A 26,329-nucleotide genomic window follows, 5' to 3' on the forward strand; every position below is an offset into this window, starting at 1 on the left:
GCACGTGCACAAGAATATGTGCTTACATGGGCACGGTATTCTGAATCCCATTAGTGATGCAGATATCTCATTCCTCTGCATAGGAAGTGGGTTAGACCATTCAAAAATGTATTCATGGTTGGGATGCTTGGAAATACACAAACTGCCTTCATGGCTACCCAAAAGACAGGCCCCCATCCCCATATGGGTCTCAAATCTGTGGTTGTGGGAAGGCTCCACATTGGAAGAACAAATTGGCTTAAGTCCATTTATGGGAAACATAAGAATCTGCAGGCAGGAAGGCAATAATAATACTGAATAAAAATGGTCCCTGGTACACAGATGATACTCCAGGTCTCTCTATTTTCTCTACTCATATGTCAGTCTCAAGCCCTTCCCATTTATCTACTGCACTGACCAGTCATTATAACCCTTTAGCCTCTTTGTCTTCACTGTGCTAGCAACTGGGATACTGACCATTTAGAGAATGCTACAAAGCCTCATCTTGATATAATTTTGGCATATCCCTGGCATTGCTTGCTGCTCATACCTCTCAAACTTCAGATATCAATAATCTGGACAGGTAGGCACAGCTGGTCAAAAATTTTGACAGCTAATCAGCATAAAACTTCTGTAATACCACCCACAAGTAGGAGTGTGGGATACCACTATTTAGAAAGACAAATTCGAAAAGATGAGATTAACTAAATGATGAAAACTAAAGTACATTACAGCAGCACAAGCTGCCACTACCTATTCATCAGCACTTATTTAAGTTATTTTTATTTTTATTTCATGGCTCTCTGTTATCAGTTAATAGACAAACTAAGAACAAAGTGATACCCTAACTCTACTCTCAGCATCCCTCATAATCTTGTGCCAATCTCTCTCACCATGCTCACTCCGAAAGTGGAACATATTTTAATTCAGCTTCCTCTCTACTTACTAAACCAGTCTGCTGCTTATTACTTCTGCCACCACTGTATATGTATCCTGTATGTTTACCTTGGCTCACATAATATAAGGCATAACTACAACGATGCTTCAGAGCACAGTGGAAGCTGCACATCATAAGCAATATAAAGAGCAAGTGCAGAAAATGCAAGAAATAATTATATATCTCTGTCCAGCAAACTCACTCCTAATGACCCTAATCCAAGCTTAGCCCCTACTAACAACCAAACACAGTTTAGCTTCCAACCCATACCTACCCATCTAATAGCCACCCTACTTAAGAAACTGAGACCCACAACTCTAGCAGCTGATCTACTCCCTGCAGACTACTTACAAAAGGCTCCAGATGCTATAGCATACCGAGTTTCTATATTGATTAACCTGACTTTATCTGAAGTCACCGTACCCACCATCTGGAAAATCTCCCATGTTATGCCTCTACACAAGGGAGGCAATTCTACTGAACTGTCAAACTACAGGCCCATTGCTATATTATCTCCACTAGCTAAAATCATGGAGAAATGCATACGCATGCAACTTTTGCAATATCTCTCACCCGAAACAAACTTCTGTCCAGTACGCAACATGGTTTCAGGCCAAATCATAGTACCATCTCAGCCCTCCTGTCATTCTCAAATGTCATAAACCATAACCGGAACAACAATAAACTATCCTCAGCACTATTTTTGATCTATCCAAAGCCTTTGACATGGTAGACCATAAAATACTTATGAGAATCTTAAAGTCATTTGCTTTAAACAATCAGGCACTCTAATGGTTTGAATCCTATCTAAATGGTAGGCAGCAGGCAGTGCTTTGGCAAACCAAACTATCATCCAGCCTCACCATCACACTAGGCGTCCCCCAGGGCTCCATATTAGGACCTCTTCTTTTCTCTCTCTTTACCAATGATCTCCATTCAGCCATCCCAGAGGCCACCTGCTTACAATATGCAGATGACTCCACTCTAATTTGTTCTGCAACCTCACCTGCTAACCTACTTACCTTAACCCGGAACACCTTCAACACAGTTAAAAACTGGTTGTCAAACCAACACCTAATCCTAAACCCCAACAAAACCAAACTGTTTATATTCTCCCCCACAAGTAGGACCCCAACAACACCATTGAATATAACAGCAAGCAATGGTACAATCATCTCCCCAGAAGCCCAAACCAAACTATTAGGCATTATAGTGGACAACAACCTCAGGTTTGACAAACACATAAATCAAACCATAAAAACAGTCCATAAATAACTTGGGTCAATATATATTTCCTTACTCCATAACCCAGAGCTGCTATTGCCGGATCCCAACTACTATCTACCCTTCTCTATGCCTCACCTCTCTTCTCCAACCTGAAAAAATCAGATCTGAATAAGCTAACAACCTGCTATAACCAGATTGCCAGATTTGCTGCCAGCACTCCATACCGGACCCACCACTGCATCAGTCTAAACCTCTTAGGATGGATGGAACTTCCCAACTTACTAAAGTTCAATCAACTCATAGTAACACATAAAGTCCTTAACTGCCCAGAAAAAAACCCAGCATTAAAAAAACAATCACCCCCTACAACAACAATCGCCCACTCTGATCCTTCTCCAGATTACTGGTTAAAACGGTTAAAGCAAGCCACACTGATGGTGACTCACTATTTGCCAACTCTGTTGGTAAAACATGGAACTGTCTACCAACAGACCTGACATCACAACCATTATTAGCCATATTCAAAAACAAAATAAAGAAACACCTCAAATCACACTGGTTATGCCCATGCTCCAGACCCGACTAGTTTTTTTTTCTCTTTTCATCCTTACTCCAAGTCCCACCCTAAACATACTAGTTTCATGCAAAATAGGTCTAACCTTTCCCCAATCACAGTGAGCATGGTCCTATAACAGGAAATAAACCTCAGTTAGCTGCTTTAGCCAGATTGTCACCACACAAACATTCCTAGCCAGAATTTGTACCTGATCTAGTCTGAATATGTCATGTAATGTACCCTCTGCAAGCAATGCAACTACTGTATGTATATATCTACTGTATATATATATCTGCTGTATGTATATATCTACTGTATGTCTATATCTACTGTATGCATATACCTACTTTATGTATATATCTACTGTATGTATATACCTACTGTATGTCTATATCTACTGTATGTTTATATCTACTGTATGTATATACCTACTGTATGTATATACCTGCTGTATGTGTATATGTGTATATATATATATATATATATATATATATATATATATATATATATATATATACCTACTATATGTATATATCTGCTGTATGTATATATCTACTACATGTATATACCTACTGTATGTATATATCTACTGTATGCATATACCTACTGCATGTATATATCTACTGTATGTATATACCTACTGTATGTCTATATCTACTGTATGTATACATCTGCTGTATGTATATATCTACGATATGTATATACCTACTGTATATATATCTACTGTATGTATATACCTGCTGTATGTATATATATATCTGCTGTATGTATATACCTACTGTATGTATATATCTACTGTATGTATATACCTGCTGTATGTATATATCTACTGTATGTATATACCTACTGTATGTATATATCTACTGTATATATGCTCTTCTGTAACTACCTTTGTTGTTGATGTGCTCATGAATGTAAGCAACTTGTTTCTAAAAGCATCTTTATGTTTGTCATTGTCAACCTTGGAGCTTTTCTCCCCGTGCCTCTACTGAAAATGGACATATATCCAATCAGACTATCTCGGTCAAAAATGTAAAATAAAGAAATAAAATAAATAAATGTAAACATCAGTGAATTGAAAATAAAATATGTCAGTGAGAACAGTATAATCTACTACTATATTAATATGCGGTTACACTTGAATGCATACATGCCAGAGAATGAATATTAAATCAAACAAGATAGCATGATTTCACAAATGCACAGGTATGCACACACACACACACACAAACACAATTTATATAATACACACACACACACACACACACACACACACACACACACACACACACACACACACACGTGTGTGTGTGTGTGTGTGTGTGTGTGTGTGTGTGTGTGTGTGTTTGTGTATAAATGCTTATTAAATTTGACACTGGGTAGATGGGCGTTCTTCACAACCCTTTTCAGCCATGATGTGGCACTGTCACCTCACAGGAAGGGGTTCCCAGTTCAATTTTCAGCTGGGGTGCCCTCTGTGTGCAGTCTACATGTCCTACCTTTGCTTGTGTGGGTTTCTAATTGGTGCTTTGGTTTCCTCCAACATTTCAAAGACATGCAGTAGATGGAGTGGGCATTCTAAATTGGCCATATTGGTGAGTGTGCATGCAAGTGTGTAGTGTGGAAGAACTACAAATGCAGGGCTAGCCACCCTGAGATGTACATCTTGGCTCTAGATGATTGTCACTGTTGAAGTGTCACTCCAATGCCATGTACAAAAACAGGAAGAAATGTGAATAGTTGGATGGATGGATGTAGGCCTATAGGACAAAATTGTACTTTCAGTGCAAAATGAAAGTGGAACAAATAGCAAGACATTCAAGAACTTCTTAGATGATAAATGTCAGGCAAGTTACAGATGTATAAATATACGTAGATATTCACATTCTCAAAATTTAGTATTCAGTTTGACATACTACCAAATAAACCATTTTAGATATGATGTTTACAATATGTGCATGTATGAAGTTATTTTCTATACGATAACAGATGGAAAGAGAAAGTGGTAATTTTTGTTTTATTAACACCTTTTACTATGATGTGATCAGAGCTTTACAAGAGACTTCATTTTTTAAGAGAGCTGCTCCCCCTTGGCTTAGTTTCCTACCTGCTTGATGTGCTATACACTTAGACTACATTTTTTATTTGTAACATGAGCATAATGCTTCTTTGAAGAAGCTCTCTTTCAGGATATTTTTGAAACTGTCTGATGAACCTTCTTTGCTATTTTTTGATAGCAGATGATTCCATATTTCTGGGGTCAGTTTAGACAAGGCTGTTTTTCCCAGTAGTGTTTTTTAGTTTTAGTCTAACTTAGGGACATGGTGTTACAGGTACTATTTCTTAGAGAGTTACTTTGTTGACTGATTTGCAGTTTGGAGTTCAGTGGTGAGCAGTGTCCTTGTTTGAGAATGTTGTCTATTAGGAGTAAAGAAAGGTTGTACTTTTATGGACTGTTAGCAATTTGCAGTGTTCCAGTAGGTGGCATTGGTGGATTCTCTGGGCAGTGAAGTGACATAATTGGCATATTTTTTCTTGATTGCTGTTTGTAGTTTTTGCATATTTGTACTAGAGTGGAATGTCATCAGAGGAAGTCTGTATTCAAGTCTGGGTGTTAATACATTTTTGGCTAATGCATTTCAGGTTTTTGGAGTTAGAAGATTGAAGATGTTTTTGTAAGAGTTTGTATTGGGTAAGAATTTTGTTAATGGTACTACCTATGTGCTTGCTGAAGAAAAGTGAGGTGTCTAGAGTAAGTCATAGATACTTTTGTTCCAAGACTATTGTAAGAACATTGGAAGCTTTGTTGATGTTACAAAGATCATGGTGCTGTTTTTTACAGTGTTAATAATTAGTCTACTTTTGTGGGTGCAAGGGCAGAATTTTGATAAAGTGGTTTAAAGTTTGTGCTTAATGGTGTGTAAGTCATAATGGGATTCTAAAAGAAGGATGTCTTCAGCATACATGAATATGTTAAGGTGTTTGATGTTTTTGGTGATTGTACTTAAAAAGAGTGAGGATAGCAGTGGACCAAGCAGGTCAGTCTGGGGAACCATTGTATTAAGGATACTTTTGAGAAGAAAGGAGGTTGTTGTGATATACTTGGAATGATCTCCCTGTAGGTAGCTTCTTTTCCATCCTTTTGTTGGGTTCCCTAAATTAAATTTTCTAAAGTTAGAGTGAGAGATTGTAGTTCACAGTTTCAAATCCCTAGTAATGTCTATGCAGAGTCCTCCAGTTACTTTAGGTTCATTCTAGATGGTCCTTTGGTGCTGTCTAGGGTAGCAGTGGTAGTAAAGGCTTTTCTTAAACTGTTTAGCATCACAAAGAAGGCTGTACTTATTTATATGATTGAATATTTGAATGTGGATCAGTTTTTCAAATATTTTTGCTATTTAGCAGATATTTCCAATTGGTCTAAAATCTTTTTCTTCAAGATGCACTTTTTATGTAGTGGTATTATAATGGCATGTTTAAAGGCTTTATGGAAAATGTTTGACGTAAGGGGTAGATTGTAGATGTGTATAAGAGGATTTGTTATATGTGTACCACATATTATTTGGAATGCAGGATGCAGTATGCAGAATGCACTGCTTTTATTATCTAATTTCTGCATACCTCTCATAATATGTTTTTTTTTTTAATTTGCCTAAAGTAAAAGTAGGGGAATAGTTTGCCAATGTGTAGTATGACAGTCATGGAGAGGCTTTTGAGGAGGTAATGGGAAGTGAGGGAGATTAGGGGATTTGTATAGTTATTTCATGTATTTTTTATATTAGGAAGTTTCTGTTCTCATTTCCAAAGTTATGGGCATTGTCTGTTTGCTGAATGGAAATAGGGTAGATGTAAGGGTGCCTATTAGAACACCGAAAACTCAAAATAGCGAACAACCTAAAGGTCGGAAATTCTGGACCTCAGTCTGCTATTTGTGAGATTGCAGTACAGTGAAGATTGGAATATTTGCCCTTTCCTCACTGTAGTGTGCTCTTGGAGTTGATATATGTATATTTAGCGAGGGTTGTGGGGGGTGCAGCCCCCCACTATAGCAAGTTCGAGGCCCTGCAATTTCAACGTTTAGGAAGTTTGCTATTTTGGATTTTCATTGTTCTGATATAGACCCTGGATGGAATCTGTAGTTGTTCCTGTCATATGTTTAATTCCAGATTAAAACTGTTAGGGACTTTTATCATGCAACTTTTGTCTCTGTCTTTATAATATGCATAAAAATACACATATTCATAACCCCCTTTTCCCATTTTTTCTTACGGGGTCAGGGAGGCAGTAGTGACCTTTATCTAGAGCCAGTGTTCATACTACCAGGTGCCTAGCCTGCTGTGGTTGTTCTCCCACAATGTACACATATACATACACACACCTGTGGTCTATTTAGAGTGACTAATCCACCTACAGCATGTCTTTGGATTATGAGAGAAAACCAGAGCAACCAGAGAAAACCCATGTGAACATGACAAGCTTGTGCAACTATATAGGTATAGTATCTATTTAATGAACACAAAAAATATTAAGTCTGAATCTCTAAGTTTATGATTTGATTGTCGGTCAATTGTCAGATGTTCTTTATTTGTTTATTAAGTCATGTGATTACATGTAAGGTTGTTTAAATTGTTGAGCTTTGAAGGTTTGGTTTGATTCTAAAGAAGTCTGTGGGTTAGCCTGACAAAAGAGCTTAATCCGTATTTAATTCAATAAATGTTTTTTATCAGAGTGGCCATGCTTCTTACAAGCTTTTGTGGTGTTTAACACAGGTTGTTTGGAGAATCTTGGTATGTTTTGGTCAGTATGTCTTTGCGGGAGTGAGTTGGAAGTTATGGAAACAGCCAGTTTTTAACCCTGAGGAATTAACTAACACCATCGCTTTGTTGAGCCAATTGGTGCAACAATTGTTGGAACAAATGTCTGGTGCAATGAAAAACTTGGACTGTAGCACCAGTTTTAATAATACTCCCTTCTGCTTATTGCCTTTGGGTCAGCCTGAACGCTTACAGGTTGGTGGTGATAGTGCTGGTGAATCTACACCTATCTCCCAAGGTAATGTTAGTCTTAATTCATGGTTAAATAAAACTGTGGACTTCAATGGACACATATTTCATGGTGCAGGCACTTCACAGCAATCACTAGACAAGCTAGAAAATGCCCTATTGAAGTGCCACAAGTTGCAAGTCGAAAGCACACATTTATTGGAATGTATTAAATTCAAGAGGATTCCTAAGAATCTGCGAAGTTGGAAATTTCCAATTGGTCTTTGCCTCTGTCCCACATACACTATGAATTACTCAAACTTTTGAACAAACAAGGTATCAAACTTTTGGAAGTGTTAATGAAACACAACTAGCATTCCATCAATCAGTTAATTGAGGAGGCAACTAAATTAGATGAAGTTATTAAATGTGGATTGTTGTGTTCATGTAATCATGGGCAGTATAATGGTATGTTTGATAAAATTAATAAAATTGTATTAAACATTAGAAGGAGGAAAGAAAAAAGTTGGAAAGGGATCACTTAGAGTATCAGGGAAGAAAAGTGTATCCTCGACCAAATTAGCACTAAGACAAGGTGCAGCCAGCCAGAGAGAGAGGAGGAAAGAGTTATGGCGATTGATATGCTCCATTGTGAAGACAACAAGCTTATCCCTTTGGAAGAGGTTCCTCTAAGGAGATCCAAGAGGAAAAAAAATTAGAAGAACCATCAGCAGGAGCCAAACCTCCAAAGGAACTAGCAGAATCAACAGATGTGGCAGAAGAACAAGGCTCAGAACAACAATAGGGGCATGAATCACTGAAAGTCTATTATATACCTCCTGAAGTGTCAATTTTTGTGGATAGTTGACTGTCCATCATTACTAATAACATAGATGACTTTAAAATATATAATTATACCACCAGTGTTTACAATGATATCCTATCTGATCTAGTTAGTAAGGGACAGACTTTTGTTCCTAATGTGCATTTTCAAATTGGAAATGTATTGCTTGATCTGAAATTATAACTCATAAAATTGAACTTTAATATAATATTTAAGAACACCATGAATTATGAAATCAGCACCTTACAGAGAATCAGTATTTTAACAAGACTTTCCCCGGGATTCATGAAGCTTGGCGCAAGGCCGGCGTAAGGGCTGCGCCGGCGGTGCAGTGAATAGCCGGCGTAGTAGCGCCATATACATATTAATGAGAGTGCGCCGCAACCACAGACACGTGCGTAGTGTACATGAGCGAGCCCAAGTAGGATGCGTCCGGAGGCGTGTCTAAGCCGGCATGCGGTGAGCAACCTAATGTGCTGACTGCCACGGTCCACCCATAATAGTAATGGCAGCAGCCAGGGCCCGTGCAGAATGAAATGCACGTAGAGTACGCAACATAGTACCCGTACCAACTAAACAGAGAAGCAAATACAACCCACGAAGGCTTAAGTGTACCCGTCCAAGGAGCAAAGGATACGCATGAGACCGCGTTTGTCCCGCAATGCACCGTCAGTGGTTATACTCAGAGAAGGTGTACCGCAGCATGTCAGCACGCCGCACCGACATAGGAGTAGCGACTAAGGTTACCACCTGTCCCACTTTGCGAGGGGCAGTCCCTCTATGGGCAGTAGTGTCCCGAAAAAAAATATTAAAAATGGCAAATGTGCTAAGATTGTAGGACATAATGATATCCCGTATTTAATGTTATGGTTGCATGAATTGGTTATGTCTGTAACTGAAATACCTAAATGTCACAAGAAACAGAATAAGCAACCAAACTGCCACAACAATAAGCTTTTATTTAGGCAAACAAGTGAAGTTCTATGCTATATAGTGACCGTGTGTATGTGTCGGCCCGTAAAATCAGATGTGAGTCACGGAAATATCCCACCTTGGCAAATGGAAAAGGTGGCAACCCCAGTAGCGACATGGGCATGGTCACCAGGGTTACCAGCTGTCCCAATGTGCCATGGACAGTCCCTCATTGGACAGTTGTGTCCCTGCAAAAATCGAAAAAATGGAAAATGACCTGAGATTCCCTGCCAAAAATATTCCCGCAATATACATGTAATAGTAGCATAAAACATATAATTTGTATATGAAACACATACATGGCATAAGAAACTGAATAAGGAACCTAAATGCTAACAGAATAAGCGTATAGTATGGCCAACAAGTGAAGTTCTGTCAACTCCACTTGCCGTGGGTATGTGTTGTCCTGCAAAATCCGAAGTTTCCACAAAACATGTCCCACTATGGGCATTGGAAAAGGTGCCAACCATAATGGTCACAAGCAGTAGTGAGAGTACATAGCCGGGTAGCTGTGTTGACATAACAACAGGAAGGAACCAAGATACCTTAAACACAGGCAAACATGTGCATAGCAACATATCCCACACCCAGCAACGTCTCTGTCGCATACACTGGATGGCGTATGTTGAAGTGTAATATCCAGAAGCAGAACCCATGCATTCAGATGTAATACACAATAGCCTCATTGTAGCATGTAAGTCCCACCCATGTACACCTGTGCACCCAAACCTGCTTGCATCCGTGTGCAGCTATACACCTACACACAATGTGCATACCTGAAATGTGGTAAGATGTTTGTGTTAGGCAGTGCCACGCGGGCAAATACGTACCCCACATGTCACCAACCCACCTCAGGTACAGATATGGAAACGGCTGCATGTGAATGTGTCTGCAGAATGTGTACATCCCGCATGTGGTATGTACCCGTCCAAACCATATAGGTTTGCATACGACACGGTGCACATAACTGTACACATGTGGACAAGTCAGGTTGTTGAACCACCGCATCGATGATTAGCTATGCAGAGAAGTCGAACACATATAGCGGAACACGTGCCTACCAAACAGGACGTCCTAACAGGGTGCTACAGGCAAAGAAGGGGAAGGTGGGACATCACATGTGCATTGCCGGACGGCCAAATACACACGGTCAAGGTAAAGGACGGAACAACATGCATATGGCCGGATGGATGTTGTTTGAAAAATATATATAGAAACACATATGAAGTGCCAGTTTAGACTCGAAATACTATATAATGCATTGAATTGTACCGTACAATATGGCAGTAGAACTGATCATGCATGTAATTGGTGAAGCTAAGCTGTAGTGTGATGGAATTCTGACCCTGGCAGTAACCAGTACAGCAGGCTTATGTCTCTCAGCATTAATTATCTGCTGGGTTACAGAAAAATAAATGTATGTACATGCATAACATCTCCCTTCCCTGAGGAGGATGGCCTTGTGAGCTCTATCGAAGATAAGAGTACAACTCCTTACCAGAGAGACAAAGCAACGTATTAAGAAATGAACTGACTACTGTATCGGAACAGTCCAGGGTCCTTGAAACAGCTACAATCACAGAAGGACACTGTAATTGACCAGGTGCCTTGCAAGGCTGTGTTATTCTCATGGGAAAACATTTTAAAAGCACGACCTCAGCACCCACGTATGTATAGACTATTGCGGACCATAGTGATGGAAATGCCCTGTGACCGACCACGTCAGTAAGGTGGGCAAAAGCTGATTGTAAACACTATATAAAGAAATTGCTTACTGTATAGAGTCAGACAAAACTCTCATACTTGGACTGTATATTATTATGCCTGCCTGTGTACACTACTAAAACGTTGTGAACCCGAGCCTCCTGTGTTATTGACTGTCACTTAGAAAAGCCTACTGATAACTACAGTCTGGTTTTAACAACTTATTTGACATTGTGATCCTTCTTAGCCGGAATTCCCTTGATAAGCTACAGGTCAGAGTGCATGGGTGGTTAGACATCTACGCAGGAGAATTTGCCTAAATGGTTCTTCTTGAATGAAAAGACCTCCGACTGAATTGTTGTGTGTAAAGAGGCTGTCTACTGTCTGATCTGTGGCTGAAAAGCGGAAAACTGGATCCCAAGAAGAAAATGTGCAGTCATAAACAGGAGGCTCAGGTAAGGAGGGTTTGCCTCTTTGCGTCTATTGTAGATCAGGGTCCAGACTACATTGTATTTCTGTTAACAGTTGTGATAGCAGGTCGAAGACCAATCCAAATAGTGTTAAATCTGGACATAGGTCAGGGGAACACAGAGTAGAGTAAATAGTCATTGTAGACACTACAGTGGATACAGGAAAGGAGATACCACGTGGTATGAGAGAAGGGTACGTAACAGTCGTGTAGAGGATATGGGTGATTAGTGAACAAACACATCATGTGATCCGCGTTTGACGGGTGACGTGAAGTATATGCAATCGCAGAGAGCACATAATGTGAGATAGTCTGCAAAATGGGGTAATAAATATGACATTGATGGTATATTACACAAAATATAGTTACTGAAACATTGTAATCTCTGAAAATGTGATGCACATGTTCTAGGGTAACCTCCTGTCCCACCCTGTGAGGGACAGTCCCTCTTTGGCCAGTTGTGTCCTGCAAACAAACTGAACAAATGGCAAATGTCCTGATATCTCAGGACAAAGATTTCCCAGATATCGTTTCAAATGGTAGCATAAAACAGTAATTTTGTATCTGGAACAACAAAATATCATAATAAACAGAATAAGCAACTGAAATGCTACAAGAATTGGTAGCTCTCCTGGCAAAAAGTGAAATCCTGTCCTATGTACTGGCCGTGGGTATGTTATTTCCTGGCAAATTACACGTTCCGAACACTAATGTCCCACATTGTGCATTTGAAAAGGTGGCAGCCCTAAGATGTGCAGGCGACAAAACAGTGACAATTGGGTATCCGTCAAGCACATAGGTGGATTGAGGTAGTGAACCGAAGGGAACAGAACACTACAAATGCGAAAGCATCATACGTACACAGAGAAGATCATAATACAGTAGTAGCGACAGCCCCCCCACCCCCTACCACATCCAGGATTTGAAGCGGGAGGGCAGGCTAGTCCCCACATGTTATCCTGTGGCAACAGAGGTATCACAACGACCAAATGTAACAGAAGCTATTGAAACCACATCCCGAACTCGTAACATACCTAGGGACACTCGAGTAAGAAGACAGTCACTAGAACAGAGTGAGGATATCTGTCAATTAATTGAAGTACCGAACCGTCATGCAGGACAGGAAGGCCAGGACCCAACCCCCATAGTGTATAGACCGTGGACACCAGAAGATATCTGTAAAGTCACAGAGGGAATTCCCCATCTACAAAGTAATCACTATTCACCATGCAATACCCCTGTATCTTCTGATCGGAAAACAAAGGGGGAATGGCGGATGGTACAGGATTTACAAGCTGTAAATCATGTAATAATACCTAGGGTACTGATGGTGCCAGACCCACACACAATATTGAATGCTATGAACACGCCACAGAAGTATCTTACCGTGGTACATATAAGCTATGCTTCCTTTGCAATACCTATACATCCAGATAGTCCGTATTGCTTTGCATTTACATTCAGGGTAACAGATACAGCCATACCCGGCTATCGCAGGGATACTGTGAAAGTACAACGATATTCCCACAGGAGATGGCTAGCTACATTCCGGTGTTTACTCCACCCGGGGCCGGTCAAGTTCTACTTTATGTGGATGATATTCTGCTTGCGGCCCCTACCCAGCAGCAATGTATGGAAGATACAATAGCATTATTGAGATATTCAGCAGAACAGGGACATAAAGTAAGCAAGCATAAATTGCAACTACAGAGAATACAGGTCAAGTACCTGGGATATGTGGTATCCAAGTAGGGTAGAATATTACATGACGATAGGAAGGTAGCAATTTCACAAGCACCCAAGCCAACTACCAAGAAGGGAATGAAGTCCTTTCTGGGCCGACTAACATTTGTCAAAGCTGGTTACCAAGCAATGCTTTGGAATCCGCTGTATTGTCTGCCTTAATCTTTAATACACCTATGGCAGCACAACACATACTACACTGGATTACAGTAGCAGAAACAACTTTCTGCAGACTAAAACGATTGATAGCTTCAACATCTGTATTAGGTCTCCCAAATAATTATAACACATGTTGTCAGACCGTAGATTGTAAGCGGAGATATATGACGTCAGTCTTGATGCAACAGCATGGAAGTAAGCAACGCTCCATAGCTTACTACTCATTACAGTTGGACACTGTGGCATGGTCAGTGCCACATTGTGTACAGGCAGTTGTTGTAGCACCCATGGCAGTACAGGCCCAGGCCTTAATGTTATTATACCACCCTCTCACTGTGAGAATGTCTCATGCAGTCGCGATCATTCCGCTGCAAGAGAAGATAGCATTCCTGACCCGTGCTAGACATTTGTCTTGTTTGACCATACCACTGAGTCAACCTCATATGGTGATTGAACGTTGTACAACATTAAACCTATCAACGTCACGTCCGACACCTGTGTATGGCACACCACACAGTTGCCTATACGAAATGGATGAAATAACTACACACAGACATGATATCACTGATATACCCTTAGATGATGCAGAGGTGACAGTTAATGTGTACGGATCATGTAGACAGAGTCCTACAGGAACGAATCAAGTAGGTTATGCAGTAGTTATTGATAATGAGATTTTAGACGCCCAACCCCTGCAGCATAACGTGTCTGCTCAAGCAGCAGAATAGATAGCCTTAACACGTGCTTGTACTGTAGCGAAAAATTGATGTGTGGACATTTATCCCGATAGTCAGTATGTTGTCTGTACAGTGCATGTTTATGAGCAGCAGTGGAAGAATAGGGGAATGATAACATCCACCGGTAAACCGATTAATCATGCGCAATTGATCTTGAATGCATTAGATTCCATTCAGTTACCCACTAAAGTAGCTAATTGTAAATGTGCAGGTCATAGAAAGCAACAGGATAACAGTAGGAAAGGTAAGGCATGAGCTCATGCAGCTGCAAAACAAGCAGCCTCACAGTTGGAAAGTGTTTGTTTGAATGAGGAATGACAATCCTCAGACATTCTAGATGTAGAAATGTTACAAACAATGCAAACATCAACTACGAAAGCAGAAAAGCCGGCGTGGGTATGACGAGGAGCAATCCTTGAAGACGGACTGCACATATCCACAGTGAGAAAGCCAATATTAACGTCTAATGTAGTCAGATATGCGGCTTTGTGGAGCCATGGGTAGAGCCATGTCTCAACAGGGGGGATGGTACATTTGGTTAACAGAATACCCCTAACATACGGAATTAGGAACCACATACAAACATCATGAGCAGCGTGTCACATTTGCAGTAGATATCATGCACAGGGAGCATTTAAACCGAAGGGAGTGAGTTTACCTACACCACCATAACCATTCCGTACTATTTGTATGGAGTTCATACATCTGAATAAATGTGAAGGGAAGAAATACTGTTTAGTGATTACACATATATATAATCAAAATGGGTAGAAGCATTCCCAACCATGAATCCAGATGCAGCAGCAGTGGCAAAGGTGCCAGTAAAATAAAGTATCCCTAGATCTGGCATACTGTAAAGAAGCTACAGTGACAATAGAACACATTTAGTGAACCAGACAATCACGCAACCTGGGGGATTATTTTGTATTTCCATGAATGTAAATTGCATGTACAACCCACAGTCAGCATGACTGCTGGCACGGTACAATGGGATCCCGAGAAATAAGTAGAGGAGGTTGGTGGGTGACACCCAGACGAGTTACATTTGCTGTCTACCTCTAGCATTGCTGAGCATGACAACAGTTCCAAATGTAAAGTGTTGCACCCACTTCGAAGTAGTATGTGGAATGGCATATCATGTGCCAGAGTGGAAAGCTGTCATGCCTGCAGAGCCGGAGGTCGATGGCTCATTAGCAGGTGACATGAGAGGATTGTTAACCAATAACACTGTTTTGCAGTTAAAGTCTTTTACAGATAAAGAGCAAGTGAAGCCGGACGCATAGCTGACACCAGTATCCTGTGTGTATGTCACTGTTATCCAAAGAAGATAATTGGCAAGTGGAAAGTGTGAAGGTCTGTACCAGGTACTGTTGGCAACGCCTACTGCAGTAAAGTATGCAGAGAGGTCGTCCTGGGTTCACCTCACAGTTTTCAAACCGGTAAAGGATATCAAGTCTGATCTACATCTTGTAGCTGATATACCATAGAGCCTGAATCACCCGGGCCAGACTGTATAACAATACAAAGCAACCCCAAAGACATTTGGTTTACTGTCATAATGATTATACACCTATTAACCATGTTTGTGTTTACTTTACATTTGCTGGGACCTTACCTGCATATAACTACACGGATACAAATAGTGATACGTGATGAACTGGCCACAGAGTGTCTTCCACACTTCAAGAAATACCTAGGCATGACGCGTGTGCATGTACAGACTATGAACATTTTAAATTGCTGTGTTTGTACTGCCATACCTACATCATATGGAGGACTTCCGATGTATGGTGTCCCCTTGGGGATAGATTGAGACTTGTGAATATTTACACTTTGATACAGGTTCTGTGAGATCACAGGACAAAGTGGCACTGTACTTACCTGTTACACAAAAAGTAATTGTATGTTGTCATAAACATGATACAGTTCAAGTTGGTGGGAGTATTTGTAACATAACTGTGTCTTACAAATGTCATATAACAGCCAAAGATCACAGTACTACTTGTAGCACCATTCATTATCTGTATTGAAGCTGCATGAGAACAACGTGGAAGGATGTGCAGAAACATCCTGAATTGTATAAACAGTCCTCTGTTATAGACAGGAAGATGTTACATGCAGAGGTAACCCGCATCAGTAGTAAAGTAGAATATTGTTATGTTGTTTGTGGGAAAAAAGCATATCAATGGTTACCTGAGAATTGGTCCGGCAGTTGTTATTTGGGTTATCTGGCTCCAGTCACATGACATACTGCACAATTGCCTCTGGGTGCAAACGAACTATAACACATATAGCTCGAAGAACTGGGAACACAGTCGAGAAACCTACTAATCCAGTGGGTGAAATGGAAGCTGTTCTGACATTCCAGTCTTCTGCAAGAGATAAAGGAATATCGATTCATATGGACTTGAGTGACAGCGTCATAACCTGGGCTGGAACACTCCCAGCTTGTGGAGTAGTGAAATCAATCAGGGAACAGAGGAAGTTGTCTAAACCTGTCGGAGGAATGATGAATGTGACTTTCCGCTCTTGAACTTGTGACTGATGAACTGGATGCAATGAGAACTGTTGTGTCACAAAATGTAATAGCGCATGACTGCACCCTGCCGGCGAGAATTGGTACGTGCGCGCTTATTAAAGAAGACCGCTGTGTCCAAGTACCACATAAAAAGACCAAAATCAACGCCCACCTAGAGGTAATACAGCAGGTGTCATCCATGGCGGAACCAGGCCCAAACCCACTGACAAACCATTTCCACAAACCATTTGGTGGATGGGGTTCAGTCATACTGAATATCATGATTGCCATTTGTGTTGTTCTGCTCATATTGGGAGCATGTGTCTATTGCGGGATACTTTGCATGTAAGTATTAGTCAGGGACTCTGTCGACGTATCTGTACCCGAGACTATGTATCAAAACCTGTAGTGGTATTTGTCAATAGAAAATGCAATCCTTCTTGAAATGTACAACAAATTACTTGCCTAGTTAAATGTTCCAGAGAGGAAGAGGCTAGGGAATGAAATAATGTTGTATATGTTTCTGGATAGAATAGAAGCAATCAAAGGAGGGAGAATGTTAGCAAAATACATATTTAAACATATATATGACGTGCTACTTTAGAAGCAAATAGTGTATAATGCATATTATTCTATCTTACAATATGGCAGTAGAGCTTATCATGCATGTAATTGCCTGTAGTGTAGCTGCAGTGTGATTGAACCCTGACCCTGGCAGTAACCTGTGCAGCAGGTGTATGTCATTCAGCATTAGTCATCTGCTCGGTTAGAGAATAATAAATGTATGTACAGGTATATCTGTCATCCTTCCACTGAGGAGGATAGGCTTGTGAGCTCTATCTAACACAGAGTACAGCTGCTCACCAGAGAGACAAAGGAACCTAGTAGGAAATGGAGTGACGACCGGATCTGAACAGTGTTGGAACCGTGACAGAGCAGAATTTACCGAAGTACATTCTAATTGACTATGTCAAGGCTGTGCTATCCTCATGGGAAAACATTTAATAAGCATTACCTTAGCACTGTTGTAGGAATACAATATTGTGGACTATAGTGATGTAAATGCCCTGTGACTGACCACATCATTAATGTGTGCAAAAGATGATAGTATACACAATGCTCATACAGCTGTAACATGTATAGAGTAAAACAAAAGTCTAAACTTGTACTGCATAGTTCTTTGCCTCCTGCTGCACAGTAGTAAAACGTTATTAATCTCAGCTTCCTGTGTTATTGACTGTCAGTTTGAAAAGACGAATGAGTGTTACAGTTTGATTTAAACAACGTAATTGACAGATGTGTATGTTCTAGCATGGGAATAGGTCAAGCCAACCATCACAATGTCCATGTGTACCACATACAAACAGCCAGTAACACGCAGTAGTAGTGCATGAAGGCATACACGACTGTCGGAATAGTACAGGACATATGGCACATGCCAAGTGCAGATGCATGACACAAACCCCAGGATGGGTGTCCCTGCAAAGAGGAACATGTGCCAACCACACCTCCCACAGATGTACCAGCAATAAAACACATGGCAAACACACAGAAACACTACCGTCCAACACACGACTGCAACGGAGCCTGGTCAGACACCAACATGAAGCATGCACAAACAGGGACTTGTGTAATGTTTGCCTTAACACCCCCCCATAGGCCAAAGAAGAATAGAAAGAACATATGCATGTAATGTTGTGAAGGATGTGTGGTAGTCCTCAGTATCACAGTGTTAGGGACACAGATACACTGTCATCAACTGTGACGTATGTGCACTGTACACAGCATACCTGCATGTAATACAGAGGACAATCATGTGCCACAGAAATATACACTGGAGAAAGAGGATAGGGATAGACAAGTGTAAATGTGACAAACTATGAATATAGGTTCATACGTCCATAGGTACAGGGTAGGCCATCGTCCCAGGTTCAGCCATAACACTACACCATAGTTAGGATGACTTTGCCAACCTTCTGTGCTTCAGATAAAATACTCATGATATTGCTGTACCTCCGTCAAGCAGTGATAATGATGTAATCCCTGGCCTATACCTGCAATTCTCCATCCAATGGACAACATACCCGAACAAGGCTAGGAAGGATCTCTGTCTCACATGTACTGTGATGTAGATCCACAGCATTGTGAGTGTCTGGGTGATATATGTGTCACTCAAACACATCCCATTAATGACCGTGACAAGGTTCATGTCACCTGCCCTAGTGGTTCTGAGGGATGCAGATACAGTAGGTGAAGCATACACATGACATATGGGTTGACATGGCCTCGTATGTCAGGCACAGGTCAACACTAAACAGCAGGTATGTGACTTAATGGGGCAGGGGTCCTACAAGTGGGGCAGCATTACACAAAATGATGTCATCCTACATCTGTACGACAATTAACCTATGAGGGCTTCCCAGCTGCTGTAGGTGTATGGTCAGATACAGTCTGAATGGGGCAATGTAGTAAATCATAGGTGTAACACGTAATGGGTACAAGGAGACAATGACCTAGCCTGATGTAGATGTGAATCCCTGCACAAACAGGTGGGCAATGTAGAAGTCCCACAGAACCACGATAGCAACGTGTGTGTTGAACAAATGGTGACCGACAAACTCTGTCCCCTGATCCCTGGTAATCACCCCTGTGCTCAGTGGACAGCCACCTATATGCTGGACAGGGGTGACCTAGTACTTCTCGACAGGTATGATGTTGCATTACTTAGCATTTAGCTGTGGGCCATGTCCCTGACAGCAGATATGCATATCTGGGAGGCCCCTTCAAAGGATATCTGTGTCAGATGTCCGTCCCACTATGGCACCTGTTTTGCAGTCATCTACAAACAATGTTGCCCATAACACCCCTGTGTGTGCCTGTACCGTGGAAATGTAGATGTATGACAGGAGTGGACCCACGGAAGGGCCCCATGGGACACCACTTGCGACAGGCAGTAGGTCTGACATGCTGCCAGCAACTATGACCGTGTGGGTTGTGTCACATAGACAGTTTACAACACATTCTGTGATGTACGTGTTCACATCCCAGCCAATGGGTTTATCAACGATACCTGAGGGGGGTAATGTGATGAAGGCCTTTGCCAGGTCGAGGTAGGCTGTATGGACTGCAAGACCATCAATGGCCTCAGTGACTGTCCCGAAAATGTCAACCATGCTTTAAAGGCATGAACGGCCCCTGAACAAGACAAACCGTGTTGGATGCAAAGTACGTATGTCCCCTATGCGTTCATGTATGAGCCGCAGTATGATCCCTCCCCATGTCTTTGCAGATAGGTCTCCTCATGGTAATGGGACAGTAATAACCAGGCTCAGTGGAGGCATTGGCCCTGTGACGTAGGACTACAGTTGCCATGCGACACAACCTGGGTACGTTAGCTGAGGTGAGGCTACAAAGAAATAGCTGTCCTAACTGTGGGTCTAATTCCTCAATGAGATAGTGGAGTACACAATCGGGTCACCAGCTGGTCTCATGGATGCTATGTCCACTACCCTGGAGAGAGCATGTCCCACCCGTGTGTCACAGAACATTTGGTGACCACAAACCGCTGGTACAGACATCTCCTCATGTGTGTGGGAGGGTGTGGAGATGTCCTCACTGGACTTGTTAGCCCGTATGTTGGCAATGTGTGTATGTTGAGTAAACTCCACCTCTTTGTGAACCCAGTCAGAGCATATGTGGGAGTGACCTCCCAGGTGTTGAGCATAGCAACTGAAGGTGGTATGATTGTCAGCCAGGTCCATGTAGGTATATCTGTGGAATGTGCCCTGGACCATGGCATGACAGTGTGTAACTCTACACATATGATGACCAAGGGTGTCATACCTCACAAGGTGTCTGCTCCACCTAGTAGTAGCCACCTCCTCGTGTTGTACATCCTGTGTATGGCTGGGGTACACCACACTGGATGCTTGGCATTGGTACAATGAACCACAGTTGGGTAAGTGAATGCCTGGTTCATGCAGTCCTGTAGGTACTGGTAGATGGCAAATGTGATTGATGCAGTGGCTGCAGTACTGTCGACCACTGGCTCAGGGTCCTTAAAGGAGACCACAGTAGTGTGCAGAATTGTGAAGTCTGCCTCTGAGCAAGCAATGTGTATGGTAACTGGCAACACTCACAGCAACGGATGCCAATAGCAGAAGCCAATGTCCAAATAACATAGATTAACTTCTGCATGACAGTATGTCTTATCATACATGTATTGACACATGTCTGCTAATTACAATTGCAAATGGCCGGTAAGACTGGCCTAAAGTTCCCGTGATTTACACAGTCTGGAGGTGTTGTTCCGATAATAAAGTGGCAATACCTCACAATCGTGACCTCTGGGTATTAAAGTGGTTGTTAACCTGCAACATTGGATGTACACCATTGGGTTCCGGTGTCGGAAAACATGGTTCCTGTAGCACTACACAGTATGGGTAGTCAAGCAGACATCCGCGATTGTTGAACACACAGCATCAGTGAAACCCACTGCTCACAAGGACACAGTCCGACAAGCTCTACACTTTACATATGCATAGTGGTGTCCATTGTAGGACCCAAAAATTGTCTAAAGACCAGAATGACGCCTTATTTCAACACCTACGTGAACTCATTGTCGTCACAGGTACACATATGCACCGCAAGCGTGTTTAATGTTGATGATAGCTGTCCATGAAAAGCAGCACATATGCACAGAAATACCCAGGGTACCGGGTCCATAGAACCGCGTCCACATCACAGTCCCGCACACATGAAGGATGTGTAATGGGTAGTGTCGATTGTTGCAGTCATGGGATTCTGGGTATGTAGAGTCTGGGCTCGGTGTTGTGTCGCAGGCAATCCTTTGTCCCGCCCTGTGGGAGGGATGTGTGCATAGCACCTGCCTTACTCTCCGCTAATAATGCAAACCATCCACCGGAGAATGCTAAATGCAGGTGTGAAATGTGTACAGCCCTATACTAGTGTCCAGTAGGCAATTCTCATGGATGGACAACCGTACGGCCAAGATGGCACCCACAACTGCAAACCCGGGGAAATTACACAGCCGCGGTAAGGCATAACACAGGAAATACACATAGGGACTACACTTGACATTCCCCATACAAAAAACACAGACAACCAGCTGGGAAAGTCCAAAGCAAAGATGAGGTACTGTAGACACCGTCAGTGACCACTCAGAGCCCACCAGGAATTAAATGCAGTCACCATAGTTTATTGAAGCTCTTTTCGTCTGCTTCATAAGCACACTTATTCAGAATACATACAATGCAGTCCAACCTACTACATTTAAAACCCTTAATTGGTCATTAAATTAGATGCGCTAAGTATTAATTAAATGCCTTAAAGGCAAACAAGCAAACAAACCTTACTTGGGTTACAGATTCCACACAGTGAGTACATCAGACATTGCTTCAAAAGGTACATTCTTCATAGAAAGATAAAAATATATGTATATATATGAAAGAAGAACCAACATAATGTTTTCCAAATGTCTGACTGTTTAAGCTACATATATATGTTCTACGGATTGTGTCAATATATTAAAAGAAATACAGACACCTAGTAATATAAATGAACCATAATATATAGAGATAAACCGTATGATTATGACTAATGTAAAATAGATCAACGAAATGTAAAGATTCACAATGTGGTAAAGTAAATATTCATTTAGAAGGTTAGTTAAATAAATCAATTCAGACATCCTTGTCAAAAGACTAACACAAGGCCAGCGACGTGCTCGGCCTCACATGTACTGGGATGTTGTTCCACAGCATAGTGAGTGTCTGGGTGATGAATCTGTCCCACCAGCACGTTCTATTAATGACAGTGTCAAGGTGTACGTCACCTGCCCTTGTGGTTCTGAGGGATCTAAATTCTTTAGGTGAAGCATAGTCATCAGATCTGGGTTCAACGTGGCCTTGTAAGCCAGGCACAGGTCACCTCTGGGCAAGTGGTATGCGACTGAATACAGCTGGAAATCTTTCAGTCGGTCAGCATAACACATATTCCTGAGACCCTGCATCCGTTTGTCGATGAACTGTTGGGGCCTTTCCAGCTGCTGCAGGTGTCGGGTCAGATACATTCTGAACGGGGCATTGTACCCAATCATAGGTCAAATGTGTGATGAGTACAAGGGGACAATGACCTCCCCTGATCTAGATGTGAATCCCTTCATGATGATGTGGGCAATGTTGAAGGTCTACCTAACTACGTTAGCAACGTGTGTGTCAAACGAATGGTTAACAACAACCTGGGTCCCCAGATCCCTGGTAACACCCTCTGTGCTCAGTGGATTGCCACCTATATGGTAGCTAGGGGTAACCTTGTTCTTCCCGAAGGGTATGACTATGCATTTCCTGGCATTTAGCTGTAGGCCATGTCTCTGGCACCACTTATCCACATCTGTGAGGCCCTCCTGAAGGATATCTGTGTCAGATGTGTGTCCGACTATGGCACCCAGTTTGCAGTCATCTGCAAACATTGTCAGCCATAACCCCCCTGTGTTTGCTTGTACTTTGGAAATGTAGATGCTGAAAAATAGTGGACCCAGGACTGAGCCCCGTGGGACACCACCTGTGACCGGCTGTGAGTATGACATGGTGCCAGCAACTATGACCATGTGGGTTCTGTGACTTAGCCAGTTTGCAACCCATATGGTGATGTATGGATTTACGTTCAAGCTGACGGGTTTATCAATGATACCCGAGGGGGGTATTGTGTCGAAGGCCTTTGCCAGGTTGAGGTAGGCTGTATGGACTGCTTTACCCTCATCAATGGCCTTGGTGACTGATCCTACAAAGTCAAACACGTGTAAAAGGCATGATCTGACTTTGACCAAGCCAAACCGGGTTGGAACCAAAGTATGCAAGTCCCCTATGTCTTTATCTATGAGTTCCATTATGATCCTTCTCCATGGCTTTGCAGATAAGGCTTGTCAAGCTAATGGGATGGTAATAACCAGGGTCAGTGGAGGCACCATCCTTGTGAAGTGTGAGTACACTCGCCTAGTGCTACTACTTGGGTACGTTTCCTGAGGTGAGGCTAAGATTAAACAGCTGTCCTAACTGTGGGTTTAATTCCCCATAGAGTTCATGGAGTACACAGCTGGGACACCATCTGGTTCCCATGGATGCTGTGTTTACTGCCTTGGAGACAGCATTTCCCGCCTGTGCGTTACAGACGTTCCAGGATCTACAATCCTCTGGTATAGATATCTCTCCATGTGGGGGGGAAGGGGGGAAAAGTTAGCACCGAACCTGTCAGCCAGTATGTTGGCAATGTGTGTAGTTTCAGTCATCTTCACATCATTCTGAACCCAGTCTGAGCATACCTTTACATACAAGATGGACTATGTAGAAAGCTTTACATGCAATGGAAGCAACATGGTGGTCAAAAGTCAGGTTGCTATCAACTTGGGTGCCCAAATACCTCATGACTGATTGCATGCTTTGGACATTGTTATCAATGTGATAATATGATGAGGAAGTCACTCTCCCCAAAGGGGATGATGCATTTTTTTGGCAATTAGCTTGAGGCCATGTTTCTGGTACCAGACATTTGTTTGGGTGAGACCCCATTGGAGAATGTCCACATCACTAGGGGAATCGATGACCACACCCAGCTTGCAGTCATCTGCCAACTTGGTCAGCTATAGTCCACTGGTTTTGGCCTGCACCTCAGAGAAGTATATCCCAAATAACGGAGGCCACAAGACCAATCCCTGGGGTACGCCACTCATTATGGGTCTACTGCTTGAGGTGGCTTCCCATATTTTGATTAGGTGGGTTCTATCCAAGAGCAAGTTTGCTACCCATTTGATAACATATGGATTGATGATTAGTTGAGAGAGTTTATCTATTATGTCCGAGTGGGGAATAGTGTTAAAGGCTTTGGCCAGGTCAAGGTAGGTGGTTTGCACTATCTTCCCCTCATCTATGGCTTTAGTGACTGTCTCAAAGTAGTTGACCAGATTTAACGGATATGACCTCCCCTTGACAAAGCCAAACTATGTGGGGTCGAGAGTTTGGAGGTTGCTAATGTTCCTGTTAATGAGGTCCATGATAATCTGTTTCATGGCCTTGCAGATCAGGCTAGTTAGGCTGATGAGTCTATAATTTTCTGGATTGGTGGATGCTCCACCTTTGTGTAAATGGATGACAGTGGTTGTCCTTCCCTCGGCTGGGACAAAGCCGGTACTCAGGCTATGGTTGAATAGGGTGCCTAATGGTGCTGCAGGCTCATGCCTGATTTCATGTAGGATGCAGCCCGGGATGTTATCAGGTCCCATGGAGACTGTATTTCTTTGCCTTTGAGAGGGCAGTTTCCTAAAGATAAGAGGAGGGGGGCAGGTACTAGGGATATCCTGATTTACTGGTGAGGGGACAGAGGGGTGAAGTTTTTGCTGAATCTGTCAGCTAGTAGGTTGGCTATATCTTCAGCATTTTTGTATGTGGTGTCCTTGACCACCAGTTCTGAACAGATCTGGCTGCTTCTTTGAGATTGCAGACATATTGTAGGTCTTATGATTGGCTCTAGTAGATATGGCCAATTTGGACCCGTAGTTGGCTTTAAAGGATTGCATTAGTGCTCTTATTTGCTTATTCAGGAGAGATTGCTTCCAGTTGGGCACCTGCTCCTTCTTGGTCCTGGAGAGCAATGTTTTTTTTTCCTTTTGTTATATAGTTTATTTATTGCAGATATCCATCAAACAGGTTTACTCTTCCTTGAGGAAGATGCTTTTACCCTGTCAGGTATTCCTGATTCCATGCATCTATATAAGTGCTTGTTTAGTACTTTGGTGTAGATTTGGACATTGGTGCCAGATCTAACAGAGGGGGTAGGGGCTGTGAAGCTGTTTATACCATCCCTCAGGAGGTCGTAATCAGCTCTGGAGAAGTTTTTTTTTTGTTTGATCCTAGCTGGGGGGGGGGGGGGGGCAGGGGAGATGCTGCCTTCGAAAGTGACCACTTTATGGTCGGATCTTACTAGGGAAGATGATACTGTAGGGGTGCTGCAGTGGTTACTCATGTTGGTTAATACCAAGTCCAAGATATTATCACCTCTTATGGGGGTATCAACTAGCTGTTACAAGGCATTTGCATCGATAAAATCAAGGAATCTCTGGGCATTTACATTCTGGCATGAGTAAATTTTCCAATCTATGGTTGGGTAGTTAGTCACCCAGGATCAGGGTAAAGGGTTGAATCTTGATAGATTCAAAGAGGTCTAGATAGGTGGAGTGAGCATCTTGATTCAAAGTTGGGGGCCTGTAGCTAGCAATGATTTGAATAGGGGTCTTGTCAATGGTTAACTGCACCTGGAGTGTTTCCTGTGCGTTATACTGTTTGACCAGCCTGGAGCTGTCTGTGTCTTTAAAATATATTGAAACTCTACCTCTTTTGGCCTTGCTGCCCACAGTTTGGGGTCTGAATCTATGATTGGATGAGTAACCAGGTAAGGCTGACATGCTCTTCAGAGCTTTAAACCAGGCTTTTGT

Source organism: Protopterus annectens, chromosome 5.part0, assembly GCF_019279795.1.
Source record: "Protopterus annectens isolate FY-2018-M chromosome 5.part0, PAN1.0, whole genome shotgun sequence".
NCBI lineage: Eukaryota > Metazoa > Chordata > Ceratodontiformes > Protopteridae > Protopterus > Protopterus annectens.